Source organism: Erinaceus europaeus, chromosome 1, assembly GCF_950295315.1.
Source record: "Erinaceus europaeus chromosome 1, mEriEur2.1, whole genome shotgun sequence".
Classification (NCBI taxonomy): domain Eukaryota; kingdom Metazoa; phylum Chordata; class Mammalia; order Eulipotyphla; family Erinaceidae; genus Erinaceus; species Erinaceus europaeus.
Window position 1 is genome coordinate 148,853,562 of NC_080162.1, and position 17,743 is coordinate 148,871,304.

At 44.5% G+C, this 17,743-nt stretch overlaps 1 long non-coding RNA gene across 2 annotated transcripts; it reads right to left on the minus strand.

The window, feature by feature from the left end:
* Positions 1 to 2,756: 2,756 nt before the first annotated feature.
* LOC132540125 (uncharacterized) lies at positions 2,757 to 13,796 on the minus strand. Of its 2 annotated transcripts, none has more exons than XR_009551379.1 (3): positions 13,618 to 13,796; positions 7,960 to 8,031; positions 2,757 to 3,066 (listed from the first exon to the last, which is right to left on the minus strand). It is a non-coding gene; the product is annotated as an uncharacterized LOC132540125 (long non-coding RNA). The 2 variants fall into 2 exon arrangements; XR_009551381.1 differs by lacking the exon at positions 13,618 to 13,796 and adding an exon at positions 9,043 to 9,133.
* Positions 13,797 to 17,743: the final 3,947 nt, after the last annotated feature.

Genomic DNA, 17,743 nt, shown 5'->3' on the forward strand with positions numbered 1-17,743 from the left:
AGTGTCCTTTCTTGATTTTCTCTTCCCTGAGTCACACTTAAAGTCACTTCCCAATCCCCTCCCACCCAAGCACATGTCCCCCGTCAGTGTTTCTGTGGAAAGTGGTTCAGAGCATGAGGGCTGGCACTGAAAAGCAACTGGGAGTTCTCTTCAGAGACTTCACATCTCATAGTCTCTCAGGCCTCTCCCCCTGAGTCAGCCAGAACTGGCTTCCTGGGCATTTAACTTGTCACACTCGGAAGGACTCACGGCAATAGTTTTGAAACTCTTTAATTATTAAGGGCCAGGGAGATAGCCTAGTGGTTATACAAAAAGACTTTCATGCATGAGACTCCCAGGTTCAATCCCCAAACACTGTCATAAGCCAAAGTTGAGCAGAGCTCTGGCAATAAATAAATAAAATAAATAAAAACAATTTTAAATCAAAAGACCCTTGTTTCCATTTGTACCAAGCCCTATAGATCATGTCGCTGGTGCTTGAACTATATGTCAGTCACCTATAGGCATCTTTGTTCATAGGTAATAATACCACTTCATAAGTACTCAGTAGGCTGAATCCCCACCTTGGGAGCAAAGATTCAAGCTTTAGTGGACATCAAACATTAGAGTAACAAGATGGGAGCTGACACAGACACACACACACACACACACACACACACACACACACACACACACACACACACGGCTTGCTAGGGCATTCTGGACAGCCTTCTGTCACAGTCAGAAGGATCCAGAATCTTAAAGTACAGATGCTAAAATTCTTTTTCTTCTTTCTCTCTCCCTCCCTTCCTGCCTTCTTCCTTCCTTCATTTCTTTCTTTCTTTCTTCCTTTCTTTCTTTCTTTCTTTCTTTCTTTCTTTCTTTCTTTCTTTCTTTCTTTCTTTCTCCCTGAGAGCACTGCTAAGCTCTGGCTTATGGTAGAGATTGAACCTGGAACCTCACAGAGCCTCAGACTTGAGAGTCTGTCTTTTTACATAATCACAACCCCTGAAATTGTCTTCAAAGCCCAGCTAAGTTCTCAGTTCTTGTCATCCATAATGTAGCCTTCCGAAGAGCAGCAAGACAGAGTTCTTGGACAGCTAAGAGAAGTCTGTGCTTCCCCTTTACCTGGCTCTTAGCCAGCTCCTGTATGAACGTACACTGTCTCACCCTGAACATAGTCATGCACTTCTCCCAAAACAGAACCTATCAGTCCAAGAGGCACAGTTACAGAGCTGGGAGCAGTGGCCAGTACACTAAGTCATGGCAAGTTGCTATTACTATTTTTCTGGTGCTGGTGAATGAACCCAGGGCATCATATATGTGTGATGATCTCCCCCCCCCAAACAGAGTGAACTCCCCTAGGCTGATTTTGTTTTTTTCATTCTTTATTTTAGAGAGAGAAAGAGGATAGAGGGAGAGAGAGAACTCAGCATCATTCTACCATCTGTGAAGCTCTCCTAGTGCTGCCCATGGAGTATAAGAGCTAGAGCCCAGAGCCTCCCATGAGCTGTCTCCTGGCCCCGTGAAGAATTTCTGCCTATGTCATTTAAAATTTATTTTAGTTTACCCTTTTCTGGTAAGATATATAAAAAAGCTTTTTGTAGGTCAAAAATCACTCAATATTCACAGATTTCTGTTGTTGTTTTTTTTTTTTAATTCCAATATCCCTTTATTGAGTAAATGTTGATTCATGGGATTTTTATTGTCACAAGGGTATATATGTCAGTACATGTCACCTTCAACCAAACCCTCATCCTGTTCCACCATAGGGACTTGCGCCGCCAGGCTCCCCCTTAGAGCCCTTCCCCTCCCCCCTTGGAGCCCTAGAATCTGCTGTGATAGACTGTCACCCATTGAGGATTCACCAGGACAGATTTCTTAAGCTAATTTTCGTCTTCCCTGGAGCCAACTAGGAACACAGGCATACCAGCACACATGCACACGCACAACACACACAGACACCGGATTTGACGGGGAAGAGTGGGCAGAGAGGGTGGAGGATTTGAAAACAACCAAATGACTGGAAAGGAAGTGAGGGAGGCTGATGTAGAAGCCCATCCCAGTTATTCCCTGCCTGCCCTGGTGACTCAGCTCCCCTTTACCATGATGCCACCGCCCCAGGGTAAGGGATTTTCCTCCACCCTGCACCTCTGGGCTCTTGGCACCTCTGCCCAGGCTGCCTCCCCTCCTGCCATCTGACACCCCACACAGCTTGCCCCTGCCCGTCCTTGATGGCCCTGGTCCTGGACTTACCCAGTTTGGCTTTTCTCTCCAGTACCGTCTTTCTGGGACCTGTGGTCCAGAGTCTCCTCCTCTCAGGCTCTCATGTCTGGAGTTGAAATGCTCCTTCCTTCCTCTGTCCTCTCCCTTCTGTTCACTCGGGGCTAAGCCTGGGAGACCAGTTGTTCCTGAGTCCAAATGCTTAGTCCAGTACAGGTAACTGTGACTCCAGGAATCCAAGAATGATGAACCCCTGGCTGCATGATTTCAGGTGGATGGGAAGCAGCAGAAGTAGAGGGCTTTGGACTCCAGCCCCCTCCTCCTATCACTGCTTCACCCACGTCCTTTCAGTCATTCAGTCTACCTTCCTCTGTGGATGTACCACATCTCTCACATGCATGTGCGCACAGGCTCTGTTTTAAAAATAGGTATTTATTGGATAAAATACAGAGAAATCGGGGGGGGGGCGGAGAGATTTGCAGCACTGCTTTACCACTCATGAAGCTTCCCCCCCTCCAGATGGGGACCAATGGCTTGAACCTGGGTCCTTCAGCACGGTAACATGTGCATTGAACCTGGTGCCCCACTGCCTATTCCCTCTTCCTCTTGTCCCCCCCCCACCCCTTCACTTCATCAAGCATTTTTCGAAATATCTTACTCACTACACTTGATCATTCTTCCTCCACTTCACGCAGCAACCCGTTGGATGTAGCAGTTATTTAAAACATCATTCAAGGGTCGGCCAGGTAGCTCACCTGCATAGTGCACCTGCTCTACCAGAGTCAAGACCCAGATTCATCCCATCCTACTGGGAGCTCCGAGTGGTGGTGCTTTGCCCCCTCTCTTTGTCTTTGTCTGTCTTATCTGAAAAAAAAAAAAAAGAAAAAAAAAATCAACTCAAAGTGGTGACAACCCCCATGATGACAATGCCAAACAGCATCCAAGAAAAATCTTGAAAAATATACAGAGAGAGTTCAGTGTGTTTGGGGCACAGTAAGTCCTCAGTGCATGCCAATTAGATAGACAACTATGGCTGGCTGGCTAGATGGGTGGATAAGTTCATAGATAGACAGACAAACAGATGGGTGGGTGGGTATATCAGAACATGCCATGGGAGAGAGAATACAGAGGAGGAGTAGATCTATAGCTAAGGGCACTTGGGAAGCTTTGTGGAAAGGATTAGCAAGATAGGCTGGATTTGAACATCTAGAGATTAGAAAGAAATGGGGGGGGTGGCATAATGATTATGAAGCATACAGGCTTTCATGCCCGAGGCTCCAAAGTCCCAAGTTCAATCCCCTGCACCCCCATAAACCAGAGCTGAGCAGTGCTTTGGTCTCTCTCCCTCTTTCTCTGTATCTATCTCTCTGATGAAAATAGAACAAAAATATATTTTATTTAAAAATTGGGAAAGTGGCTTTATGATGATGGTATCTTGTTATCTTTTAAAAAATTGTTTCCATGAGCAAGAGAGCCAGCGCATCACTCTGGCACATGTGGTACTGGGAATTGAACTCAGAACTTCATACTTCCTGTATTCACCCACTTCCCCAGCCACTATCTTGCCACTTTTTAAAGCCCCATTCCAAGTTTTTGTTTTTTTTTTTCTTCCTCTTCCTATCAGCTAAGGGGCCAAGTTGGTGGTAAAATGGGAAATTGTGCTGGTTACGACAGTGATGCATGGTAGGTGTGAACGAAAACACTACTGCACTCCATGATCTGTTGGCCAGGGCTATACAGTAATGGCAATGAAGAATCATCCCAACCCAGTGGTATGGGAGGTGGTACAATGGATAAGACATTGGACTCTCAAGCATGAGGTTCTGAGTTCGGTCTCCAGCATTACATGTGCCAGAGAAATGCTCTGCTTCTCTCCCTCCCTCACCCCCCCAATAAATAATTTTTTAAAGAATTTATTTATTCATAAGAAAGATAGGAGGAAATAAAGAACCAGACATCACTCTGGTATATGTGTTGCCAGGGATCGAGCTCGGGACCTCATGGTTGAGAATCCAATGCTTTATCTACTGTGCCACCTCCTGGACCACAAATAATAAATAATTTCTAAGATAGAATTGTTCTAGGCGGTTGGGCGGTGGCACACCACATATAATACAAAGCCCAAGGACCTGCACAAGGATCCCAGTAAAAGCCCCTGGCTCCCCAGCTACAGGAGGGTCACTTCACAAGCAGTGAAGCAGGTCTGAAGGTGTCTGTCTTTCTTTATCCCTCTCTATCTCCACTCCCCTCTCAGTTTGTCTCTGTCCTATCCAATAAAATTTTTAAAAAGAAAAAGATGTCCACCAGGAGCAGTGGATTCATGTAGGCACTGAGCCCCAGCAATAACCCTGGAGGCAAAATAATAACAACAAAAGTAATTGTTCTAGCCAAAATACTGATAGTGAACACACTGAGAAATATCAGCAAATGAGAGCAGCATCATAAACAGACTGTAGCAATGCTGTAAAAAAAAAAAAAAAAGAGGTGATACAGATATCTGCATGTGTCTGTTGGCTTTGTCAGCACAGTCACATGATGTGTCTGGCCCATCTTACAAGAAAAAATGGGGAAATAAGAGTGGACAGGCTCATGGAGGGTACTAAGCCAACAGGAGACTAGTCAGTATTTAGTCTTGCTCGTAAAAAAAGGAGACCACAGGTGAGGTGCAATTGCCAGAACCCCCAGTTTCCTAGTCTGGACAGAAGGGGAAATTTCCATAGACCAGTTTCTATTTTATTTGTAATTTTTAAAAAATTTTTAAGACAAAATTTAAAAACTTTTGTTTACATACTTATGAGCAAAAGAAAACACTAGAGTATCACGCTGTTACATGTGATGCCAATAATCAAATTCTGGATTGCATACTTTAGAGTTCAATGCTTTATCCACTACACCACCTCCCAAGTGCCCAAGTCCAAGGCAGGGAAGATAGCATAATGGTTGTGCAAAGAGTCTCTCATGCCTGAGGCTCCAAAGTGCCCAAGTGCCTATTTTAAATCATGCAGTTTCCTGCCCTACCCTCTTGCTACCTGTCTTTCTATATAAGCTACCTACAATGATTTCTCTCATCTGTATAAACTCTGACACATAGAGAATCCTCTCTGATAATCTAAGAAATGCAAATTTGGAGAGAGTGATAACCACTAGGAAGGAAGCCCCAGGCCCAGATTCAGTAATCCCTTGAATCATGCCAAAGAAATGCTAATGAAGTCAATGAAGTGATTTCCCATTTTTTCTTTCTTTTTGGTATAGTGTGAGACAAAGTGAAACAGAGGGAGAGAGGAGAGACACCCGCAGCACTGCTCCATTACTCATGAAGTTTCTCCCTTTAGTTGAGGACTGTGGGCTTGAACCCAGATCCTCTTACACATGGTTATGTGTGTACTCTACTGGGTAAGCCACTATCTTGCCCCTGAAGTGATTTCTCATTCACTGGAATGTGAACACTTAAAAGAATCTGTCAAACTCAGCATGGATGAGGAGAAATGGGCTCTCTTGGAGGCTGTCTGTTGGAGCAGCTGTTTTGAAGAGCAGTTTGGCAATATCTACCCAAATATGAACTGTGCTTTGCACCCAAGCCAACATTCCACTCCTAGACAAATCTGTCAGAGAGAAATACCACTACATGTCAAGCAAACATTTTCCACGAGTATTAGTTGCATCATTGTGAGTAATGGAAAAACAATAATAATAAAGAGCTGAGATGCCTGTCAAGAGGGAATAGTGAAGAAAATGTACAGCCATTCTTTGGAGTACTGAAAGAATGAGGCAGAGCTCCAGGAAATAATATGGAAAGAGCCCAGATATCTTTACAAGTGAAACTGCAACACAGCAGGTATAGCATGACCTTGTTTGTGCTCTAAAACACAAATGACACAAGTCTGTGCTTCTATCTAAGCATGTGTGAGTCTGCATCAACACAGGCACAGATGAGGAAGGACACAAGACAGGAGTGTGAATACAGGGAGGTGGGCTCCTGAGCAAGATCCATCCTTCCTTCCTCCCTCCCTCCCTCCCTCCCTCCCTTCCTTCCTTCCTTCCTTCCTTCCTTCCTTCCTTCCTATGCTAGGGTTATCACTGTGGTTCTGTGCTTGCAGATTCCACCACTCCCAGCAGACTCTATTTTTTTTTTTTAAGACAGAGTGAGTGAGAGACAGGAAGAACGAGACACAAAAAGAAAAAACACCACAGCACCACCCCTGTGCTCATGAAGCTTCCACCTCTTTCACTGTGCCCCATGGGATTTGAATCCTGGTCCTTGTGCAAGTTCTACCAGGTGAGCTACCTCACCTGCTTTGTTCCACTGTTTGAATATTTTTAAGAACTTAGTCCCATATTCTCTAATCATATCAATACATAAATGGGAAGATTATGAGAGATGATGGGAGCAAGATTGCAGTATTCAACTGTCTTAAGCAAAATACAATGAGAAAGACCCAGCTACCTGCCATTGCCTAGAAGCAGAGCAAGAGAACAGATATGACAAGAATACCGTACTGGTTGAATCTAGCTGGAAGCACCAGACTTATCTTTTCACTTTCCTTCATTTCAAAACTTTTTAATGTAACGTAAAATTGAAACTGCAAGCACACCCTTGGACACACACACACAGTCATTTTCTGGGCAAGTAGATTTTTCCAGATGTGAGAGCAAATCTTGGGGCCTGCTCGGCTTTGATGATGGCCAGGAAAAACTGGAAGTACTCTCTTCTGGCTGCTAAAAGCCAGAGTGTCTCACATCTGTGGTCAGTGTCCTGAGCAGCCTGTGGATGCCTAGGGGTCCAATGCAGTGGGAAACGACCTCCCTGGCTGGCCAGCCCCTCTGCAGGTGGTCAGGACCAGGGCCTGGGGGGAGGCAGGAAGCTTGCCTTCTGCCCTTCATCCTGCAGAGGCAGAGCTGAGGGCAATTTTGTTGTTTTTACCTTATTTTTTGCAACCAGAGTTCTCACCAGGGCTTAGTGCCTGTACAAAACTAGTCTTCCTGGTGATCATTACTTTTTCTTTCTTTCAGGTAGAGAAGGAGGAAGGGAGAGAGAGAGAGAGAGAGGAGACACACACACACACATACACACACACCTGCGCGCAGCACTGTTCTACTGCTTGTAAAGCTCCCCACACACACCCCCTTGCAGCTGAGGAGCAGGGGCTCAAACCTGGGATGTTATGTAGGGTAACAGACACTCTACCAGATGATCCAACACCTAGACCCCCAAGGACACTTTTAACATAAATTATGCCCCAGCTCCAGGTGCATACTGGTGCCAGTAGTGGTAGCCATGGGTACAGCAGATGAAGTAGGGACCCGCTCACTGCCAAGCCAGGGAACCCTAAAAAGATTTCCACTCACTGGGCTGTTATCTTTGGAACTTTTTCATTGAGTCCTTCACTGGGTCTTTTTTTTTTGAAATTAACTTGGAGAAAAAGGGGGGGGGGGGAAGAATTGAAAGAAGAAAAGACAGGAAGAGAGAGAGGAAGAAAGAGAGGAATTTTAATGAGAACCATCTGGACTCTTTGCAGTGGTTGTGATGTCTGATACAAGAAAATAATTCCTTTGCTAGTATGAGAAAAAGAGAAATGGATGACATGGTATTGTGCTCACAAACTCAACACCTACTCCCCTCCTCCCATGCCCTCACTCTCCATGAGGGTGAAAAGAACCTTCTAGAAAGTGCTCTGGATCCAGGAGCTGGGTTGGGCTGCACTGTGGTCAGAGCAGGACGCCTTTCTTGGTGCTAGGTCTCAGGGAGCAGGAATGTACCTTCTCTTTGACGGATGACTTGCGGTGGACCCCAGCCAGGCCCTGGAATCCGGGTCACCATGGAAATAGGCCCTGTGGGTGACAACAAACACAAGATGGAATGTCAGCGTTCCATCACAACCAGGCAGCAGAGGAATGGGAAAAAGAATTTTTTATGTTTGTTTTTAATGGGGTTAGGGGAATGTGGAAGGAGGGAGCCCAAGAATTCAGAATAAATGTCCCCTACCTGGCACCAGAACCAGCCACAGGAGAGTCATTTTCTCTCCACTTGGGCTTGATTCTCCTCCTCACACTGCATTCCACCAAGCGACCCTCTGGGGTCTCTAAGAGCTCATGGACAGTTTCTGTACTACAGCTGGATCCCTTTTCCTACACCAGCAGGCTGCATAGTGGTGTTACAGAAAAATTTGTGTTTCAGCTCAGAGTGTTACAGCTCAAATGTAACCTAGAACGAGACTGTGGCCACGTGGAGGGCAGGCAGGGAGTCAGGTTTATTTCTCGTCAGCAGGTTTCAGGTCTATGCCTACCAGGCCTGAATAACCTCAGTGACCAGCTTTCATCCTATTCAAACTGGGCGCAGTGCAAGTTGATTGGCTACAGACAGGCTAGAAAATGGTGCGGGCTGATTGGCTAGAGTCCACCATGGTGCACTGGACAGAATGAAAGGGTGCGTGATTGGCTCCAGACGGAATCTGCCAAGGTTTCCACTGTGGCACCGGGATGCAGAAGTGAGAGCGGTTTTTCTCTTCTCCACTTCATTTTTTTATATTTATTTATTTTTCCCTTTTGTTGCCCTTGTTGTTTTATTGCTGTAGTCGGTCGTTGTTGGATAGGACAGAGAGAAATGGGGAGAGGAGGGGAAGACAGAGGGGGCGAGAGAAAGATAGACACCTGCAGACCTGCTTCACCGCTTGTGAAGCAACTCCCCGGCAGGTAGGGAGCCAGGCGGGATCCTTATACTGGTTCTTGGGCTTTGCACCACCTGCGCTTAACCCGCTGTGCTACTGCCCGACTCCCTCCACTTCATTCTTCAGTGGCAAGCGCAGGGATGGAGACACACACGCACACGCACACGCATACTACCTGAGATCCTTACTCCTTTCTGAGCCAGAGAAGTGAAAAGCATTCTAGAAGAATCCGCTGCAAATGCCAGCTATCCATGTGGCTAAGGAAGCCAGACTTGATAGACTAAGGAAAGATTTATATGATGGGAGGAGGTACTGTCTAGAGTTACTAGGCAGAAAAATCAAAGCAAACAACCCATGAACTCCAGAATTTTCTGCTCAGAGGCCTTTGGGGTGAGAACAGCTGGCATGAGTCCTGCTGAGAATTGGGAGCTGGGAACAAAGGAACTGCAAAGATGTTCATTACAGGCTTCTTGCTTGGAAGATGGGAAAACTGAGTCAGAATCGGGGCAGGAGCCTAGAAACATGCCCATAGTTGACTCTGGGGGCATGCAAATGGATTTTGGTGGGGGAAAAAATGGTCTGATTTAATTGCCAGGATTAAAATCAGAGCTTAAGGGAGTCGGACGGTAGCTCAGAGGTTAAGCCCAGGTGGCGCAAAACGCAAGGACCGGCATAAGGATCCTGGTTCAAACCCCAGCTCCCCACCTGCAGGGGAGTCGCTTCACAGGTGGTGAAGCAGGTCTGCAGGTGTCTGTCTTTCTCTCCCCCCTCTGTCTTCCCCTCCTCTCTCCATTTCTCTCTGTCCTATCCAAGAACAACAACATCAATAACAACAATAATAACTACAACAATAAAACAACAAGGGCAACAAAAAGGGAAAATGAATAAATATTTTTTTAAAAAATCAGAGCTTAACTCTGGGGTCAGAAAGTGTGGAAAACAAGGACTAGACTGGCATTCTTCAAAGCCGAGATCAGCATGGCATACAATTCAAGGGCTGAGACAGCAGAGATGATGCAAAAGACTTTCATGCCTGAGGCTCTGAGGGCTCATGTTCAATTCTCTGCATCACCTTAAGCCAGAACTAAGCAGTGCTTGGTAGTAATAATAATAATAATAATAATAATTAATAAGTTATACAGTCCACTTCAATTTCACTGTTATGAATGTCAGTCCTTAGTGGCCTTCTATTCCAAAAAGAGACTCAACCATTAAGAATGTAGCAAGGATAGTTTTAAATCAGCAAAATTACATAACTTGATAATGGCTTGAAAAAATCATCCTGAAACCCATTAGCAAAAAAAAAAAGAAAAAAAAGAAGAAAAAAAAGCCAACAGCAGGGCAAGGAATTTCTGGAACAAGAGGGTGTCAATTTGTTTGTTTTTAAAGTGGAAAAAAAAATTGTAAGAGAAAGGAAGCCCTGACCCACATAAAGACAGGGTTTCAGTGAAAATGGAGCTCAGACCAAGAAGGGAAGTCAAATCCAGACAACCTCAGGGCTGTGTAGGCTGCTGAAAATGACTGCAACCCCCAAAGGGCACAGAAGTAGAGCCAGCTTGACACCAGATTAAATTTCATTCACCTTAAGATAACAGCTCTGAATGAGACATTAAAGCTACAGCTGAATCACTGCAGGGAAACGTAGAAATGGTTTCAGCACGACATCCAGAAATACTTGCTGCTTTTACTGAGGCATTGACTTTCCCCTAGAGTAGTATATTTTGTAGCATTCTTTTTTAAAAATGTATTTGTTAATAAGAAAGAGAGAATGAAGAAGAACCAGAGCATCACTCCAGAACATGTGATGCCAAGGATTGAACTCAGGGACCTCAGGCTTCAAAATCCAACTCCTTATCTACTGTGCCACATTCTGGGCCACAGTTTTTGCAACTTACATTCCTCCTCCTCCTCCTCTGCCGCCACCTTCTACCTGATATCTCTTATTCAGTAGTTAAAAATGGAGGGAAAAGTGATGTTTTTCAGCATGTTTTTGACAGTCAGTCTATGCCAAGTTCTGAATATGGTGCCACTATCATGTCAAGAGTTTTGCCTTGTGGGCTTGATACCAGATCAGAGTCTTTCAGAATGGATTTCAGTGTCTGTTGTGAATCTGTGAGCCTCCCATAAAACATGGAGAGCTCTCCACCTTCAAATGCTTCTGCAAGCTTGAAGAGGCTGCTGTCCAATCCTAATGAGAAGCTTCTGTTTATGATTCATGGAGCAAACCCCCATAAATGGCTTTATGCACATAGCCCAAATATGTGGACCCACAAGAGGTCTGAAAGTATTCATGGAAGTATGTATCTGCTCGTGAGAAAGTGTGTGTGGGAGGCAGAGCAGGAGTAGAAACTGTGTTCATTTTCAAAAAGCTAGAGGCGCAAGCAAAAACTATCCGTATATATCATTAAAGAAACAAGTGTAAAGGTGGGAGTGGGCAGTTCATTTCCAAATTACTATTCCTCATCCCTTGAGAAGATTACTCTATGGGAAAGCATGAGCTGGTTTTCATTTTCTCAGTGGTAATTACATTGGTGTTTTTTAACTCTCAGTGATTTTTAAAGACTTTCTTTAATTGCTTTTTATCTTTTTACTTACAAAAAGTACTTTCATCTTTTCTAAAAACCCTGATTTAAAAAAAAGTCTTTATGAATTGGATTTTCCTGATCTTAGTGTTAATTACACTGGCAAGAAGAGTCTCCTGTTGTTGGGTGGTGGTCTCCAAGCCATTCTGTCACTAGTTAAGTTGAAAGAGCCTTGGGGTGTGGGAGTGTTGCAGTGATAGGGCACTGGACTCTCAAACTTGAGGTCCAGAGTTCAATCCCCAGCATCCTATGTGCCAGAGAGGTGTTCTGGTAATTTTTTTTTCCTCTCCCTCTTTCTCACTAGGGAATGAATACATCCTAATAGACTAATAGAAAAGAAAATTAAGAGAACTTCAGACAAGATCATTTTGACTGGGAATGCCCAAATGTTTATCACAAGACAATGTTCCCCTGGGGACTTGAACCCAGGTCTTTGAGCATGGTAATGTGTGTGCTCTACTGGGTGCACCACCACCCAACCCCTCATGTCTATCTTTAAAGTTCTTGTATTCCCTTCAGCTGTCAGCTTGCTCCACTCATGGTCACAAGATAGTGACCACAATTTTGGGTAACACTGATAGAAGAAGAAACTGAAAAAGGATTATCCTTACCTCTATTAAGTGTGGTCGAATGGCAGTATGTAAGTGAATGAAAACTTAGTTGGGAAAGTAGTAACTCTCTCTCTGTCTCTTTCACACACACACACACACACACACACACACACACACACACACACTGGCATAGATATGGCTATATGGGCTGCTAGCAGCCATCTTGTAATTCTCAGTGAGTGCACATTTGAGCAAAACCTGAGTGCTCAGAGGAGAGAAGAATCAAGCTAAAAGACTGGATAAGGTCATTCTGAGGTTATAAAAGCCTCAAAAAGTAGTAAAAACTGTCTTAATTTCAGGAGTTGAGCAGTAGTGCAGCGGGTTAAGCCAGGTGGCACAAAGTGCAAGGACCAGCATAAGGATCCCGGTTCGAGTCCCTGGCTCCCCACCTGCAGGGGAGTCGCTTCACAGGAGGTGAAGCAGGTCTGCAGGTGTCTGTCTTTCCCCCCTCTGTCTTCCCTTCCTCTCTCCATTTCTTTCTGTCCTATCCAACAACGACAACAACAATAACTGCAACAATAAGACAACAAAGGCAACGAAAAGGAATAAGTAAAAAATAAATAAGTAACTGTCTTAATTTCAAGAGTCAATAGATTCCATTTAACAGGACAGCTCAGTGTGGGTTTTTGGTCAACACAAAACACAGGGATTTCACTCATACACCTTGCTTGTCTAACTTTTCTAGTCCAACTCTGGTCCACCCATTCCATTTTGATTTTAAAATATGTTGCTATTTTCTTTAGTGATTCTGATCAGTATTAATAGAATCAGGATAAACAAGGGACCAAGACACAGTCATCAATTGGGGAAAACTAAAGACTCATAAAAACTAGATAAAGGGGTCAGGCAGTGCTGTACCTGGTAGAGAACACATGTTACCGTGCCCAAGGACCTAGGTTCAAGCAACCCACCTGCTAGGTGGGAAGCTTCACAAGTGCTGCAGTTTCTCTCCCTTTCTCTCACTCTCTCTGTCTCCTCCCTCCCCTCATAATTCCTGTCAGAAAGAAAAGAAGGAAGAGGAAGAGGAAGGAAGGGGAGAAAGAAGGAAGGAAAGAGGAAAGGAGGGAGAATGGCCACTGAAAGTGGTGGATTTGTCATGCAGGCACCAGGCCCCAACAATAACTGTGGTGGCAATTTTTTAAAAAATAAAATAACTAGATGAACTGTGGTATCCTGGATTTGTTCATGAGTAATAAAAAAATATTATTAAAAAACCAGGAGGAATTCAAATACAGCCTGTAGTATGTAGTTAGCAGTAGTTCACTTCTTAGTTTTAACAAACATCAAACGTGCTCTGGTTTGAAAAGAGTTAACATTAGGGGAAACTGAGTGGAAGGTCTGTATATCTCTATGTGCTGACTTTGCAACCCACTCTGAATTTAAAATTATGCCAAACAAAGCACTTAAAAATACATATATAAAAATTAAATAAATAATACATATATATTACACACACACACATAGTAGGCTAGTACTTCCAAGTTTAGCAGGCACAGGACAAATCTGACTTTACTATGCCACAGGTAAGGAAACACCTTACCTTACCAGGCACCTTACCTTAAGCTTCCCAAGAGGTTAAGGTAAGATGTCTGTTTCCAGCACCTGGTGATTCATGTCAGAGCCAAAACTTAGTGCCTGCACATACACTTGCACTGCAGTCAAGGAACTAGGGCCCTGGAAGACCTTGCTCAAAGGGTTTTGTTTCCCTGGAAACAGCCCTTCTTTAGGCCCAAGGAATTCCCGTGCTTCTCTCCACATTAACTCTGAGCCATTAGATTTCAACGTCTGTTTTTCACTGTGATAAATTACAGCATCCGAGCAGTCCAGGAATGAGCCATCGCATCATGCCAAAGGAATTTGGGCCAGAAATGTAAACCGCCATATGGCTGGCGGATTACCGTGAACCAGAAATAGAAGCCATGACATTCTGTGCTGCCTGCCAGCGGTATGTGCGTGAATGGGGTCTTTTTCTGAAAAGTAATACGTGAAAGAATGTAAATCTGAACCATATTTCTGAAGACAGATTTGTCAAAGAGTTGTGTCTCTCATAGTTTCAGTAAGAGTGATGTAGCATTCTGGAATGAACTAGACAACTCAAAAAATCGTGAGGAGGAACACTTGTGTGCAAAGCCTGGATAAAATGGGTTTCATGGACTGGGGACACAGCATAATAACTAAACAGAAGATTTTCATGCCTATGGCTCCCAAGCTTCAGATTCAGTTCCCAGTAACACCATAAGTAAGAGCCTAGCAGTGCTCTGGTCGGTCTCTCTCTCTCTCTCTCTCTCTGTGTGTGTGTGTGTGTGTGTGTGTGTGTGTGTGTGTGTATCTCTGCATCTTTCTCTCCGTATCTCACTCATTACAAAGAAGATAGAGAAAATATTTCTTAAAAATAATAAAATAGGGAACTGGGTGGTAGTGTACCTGGTTGAGCACACCTGGGTTCAAGCTTACAGTCCCTATCTGCATGGATAAAGCTTCACCAGCAGTGAAGCAATGCTGCAGTGCTGCAGGTGTCTTTCCCTTTCTATCTCCCCCATTTCCAGTCAATTTCTATCTTTCCTAGCAAATGAAAACATATATATATATCTATATATGTGTATATATATAGATATATATAGTCTCCAGAGTTATTGTCTGCACCACGAATCCACTGCTTCTGGAGGCTGCTATTTTCCCCTTTTTTATTTTTATTTTTTATATATTTATTTTCCCTTTTTTGTTGCCCTTGTTTTTTATTGTAGTTATTGTTGTTGTTATTGATGCTGTTGTTGTTAGGACAGAGAAATGGAGAGAGGAGGGGAAGACGGGGAGAGAAAGATAGACACCTGCAAACCTGCTTCACCACCTGTGAAGCGACTCCCCTGCAGGTGGGGAGCTGGGGGCTTGAACTGAGATCCTTACGCCGGTCCTTGTGTTTTGCACCATGTGCACTAAACCCACTGCGCTACTGCCTGACTCCCTTTTTTTCCCTTTTGTTGCCCTTGTTGTTTTATCATTGTTGTGGTTATTATTATTGTTGTCATTGATGATGTTGTTGGATAGGACTGAGGGAGATGAAGACAGGAGGGGAAGACAGAGAGGAGGAGAGAAAGATAGACACCTGCAGACCTGCTTCACTGCTTGTGAAATGACCCCCGTGCAGGTGGGGAGCCGGGGGCTCAAACCAGGATCCTTATGCCGGTCCTTGCACTTGGTACCACGTGCGCTTAACCTGCTGCACTACCGCCTGACCTCCAACAAGGAATTTTAAAAAACATAAATAAATATGTTTCATCAGAAGTGAAGGACAGTGTAGAAGAAACCCTAGCCTTCATGGTGAGCTCCTGCATGTAGAGTTAATGATTCAGCCACAGCCTAAGGACAGTCAGAATGGAAGTGAGGGTACCCTGATTCACCTGCTCCCCTCCAAAACCATACCCACTTGCCCCCTGGAACTCCTCTCCAGTGAAGCTTCTGCCACCCATAGTCCTCTCTCCAAAGCTGGATAGAGTCACGCACAAATGCTGGCTTCCTCCCTCTTTGTTCCCACCCACTAATTAGTCCTAGCCCATCTCATGTGCACTAGCCCTGAGGCAGAGCACAGATGTCCACTGGAATGCTGAGCCCAGAATGTCAGGACCCAGGGGATCCCTGAGAAGCAGGGACCCAAGCATGCTAATTAGCACCCATCCCAGTAATCACCCAGTGACTGTGGGTATCATCTGATAGAACCCATGACGTGATTCACCCAGCCTGAGCAGAAGGCTGCTTTTCGGAAGCACATCCTGATGGGAGGGAAAAGCCACAATTTCTGTGCTCGACTAATGGTTATACGAACAGGAGATAAAAGGTGATCTTGATGGGCAGGAATCAAGGGCCCCACATCACACAGTATAATCGAGAAGGAATGTGGGCAGTGCCCTCAGGGACCCAAGAGTTGCTTGTGGAGAGCCAGGGACAGTATGTGACCAGGGCAGGAGAAGAGGCCAGCTTTGGCCTGGAAAACAGGGCCCAACTGAGCCTCTGCGCATCTGGTCGCGTTGGGACACTTTTTTCATGATGGGGAAGGCAGCTTTCACCTCTGGAAAACTCAGACAGGATGCTCTCTCGTGCCCAGCCCAGACTTGAAACACACCCAGCCAACAGTCAGAGAATGACACATGAGGTATGTTGTGCCTCCGTGAGACACTGAGCAGCTGTCACCGGCACCCTGATTCTCAAAGAGGGTGGATAGCGTAAGAAAGTGCTTGTGTTGTCATGGTAAACTCACATTAAAAAGGAGGAATTTAAAAATCCAGCAGGAATAATGGTTCTGATATTGCAAAGAGAAAATAGGTACATTGGGGTAGAAGGGGAGAGACGGAAGCACAAGGTATTACTACAGATACTTTGGCCTTAGTTATCCGAGCCCTTAAAACTGCATTCATTAGAGCTGGGTTGGAAGGGGTGTGCACTTGGCACAGTACACACATTATAGTGCACAAGGTCCCAGGTTCAAATCCCCTGTCCCACCTGCAGAGCCAAAGCTTCACAAGAAATGAAATAGTGCTGCAGGTATCTCTCTCTCCCTCTCCCTCTCCATCTCCCCCTTTCTTCTCAGTTTCTATCGCTATAAAAAAGAAAGAAAAGAGAAGCGGAAAGAGAAGAAAATGAAAGAAAAAAGGGGAGGCAGCAAGAGTTGTGGATTTGCCCTATAGGCACTGAATCCCAGGGATCTGGTGGCAAAAAAAAAAGTAAAAATGTATTTATTATTAAAAAAAAAAAAAGCAATAAATGGGCACCTTGGAATATAAAACATGGAGAGCTCTCCACCTTCAAATGTTTCTGCAAGCTTGAAGAGGCTGCAGCAGTCCAATCCTAATGAGAATCTTCTCTGTTTATGATTCATGGAGCAAACCCCATAAGTGGCTTTATGCACATAGCCCAAATATGTGGACCCACAAGAGGTCTGAAAGTAAAATAGATTTCCTAGATCCTTCCAACATGAAGACCCCAGATCTCATCTGCTCTATTCTTACCTTTAGGTTCCTGATTATTAAACAGTTTGTTCTGCTTTATATCTTAATGCTTTTCAGCCACCAAGTTGCAGGTGCTATCGTGACATTCCCTGAGCAGATGACCTCACCAATGTACCCTGGAACCTCACCTCTCCAGAGTCCTACCCACCCCACTAGGGAAAGACAGAAACAGGCTGGGAGTATGGATCGACCTGACAATGCCCAGGTCCAGTGGAGAAGCTACTACAGAAGCCAAACCTTCCATCTTCTGCACCCCATAATGATCCTGGGTCCATGCTCCCAGAGGGATAAAGAACAGGAAAGCTTCCAATGGATGCGGAACTCTGGTGGTGGGAATTGTATGGAATTGTACCCTTCTTATCCTGCGGTCTTGTCAATCATTATTAAATCAATAAAAAAAAAAATAAGTTAAAAAATTGTTAAGTGCCTGCTTGATTTTTTTTACCATACATATATGTATACCTGCAATGTTAAATGTCATTCCTCCTCCTTAATGTATTGCACCAAAGTAAAAGATTCTGGGGTCGGGGTGGGGAGGGTTCAGGTCCTGGAACATGATGGCAGAAGAGGACCTAGTGGGGGTTAGATGGAAATGTGGAAAACTGAGAAATGTTGCACATGTACAAACTATTGTATTTTACTGTTGACTATAAACCATTAATCCCCTAATAAAGTAATTAAAT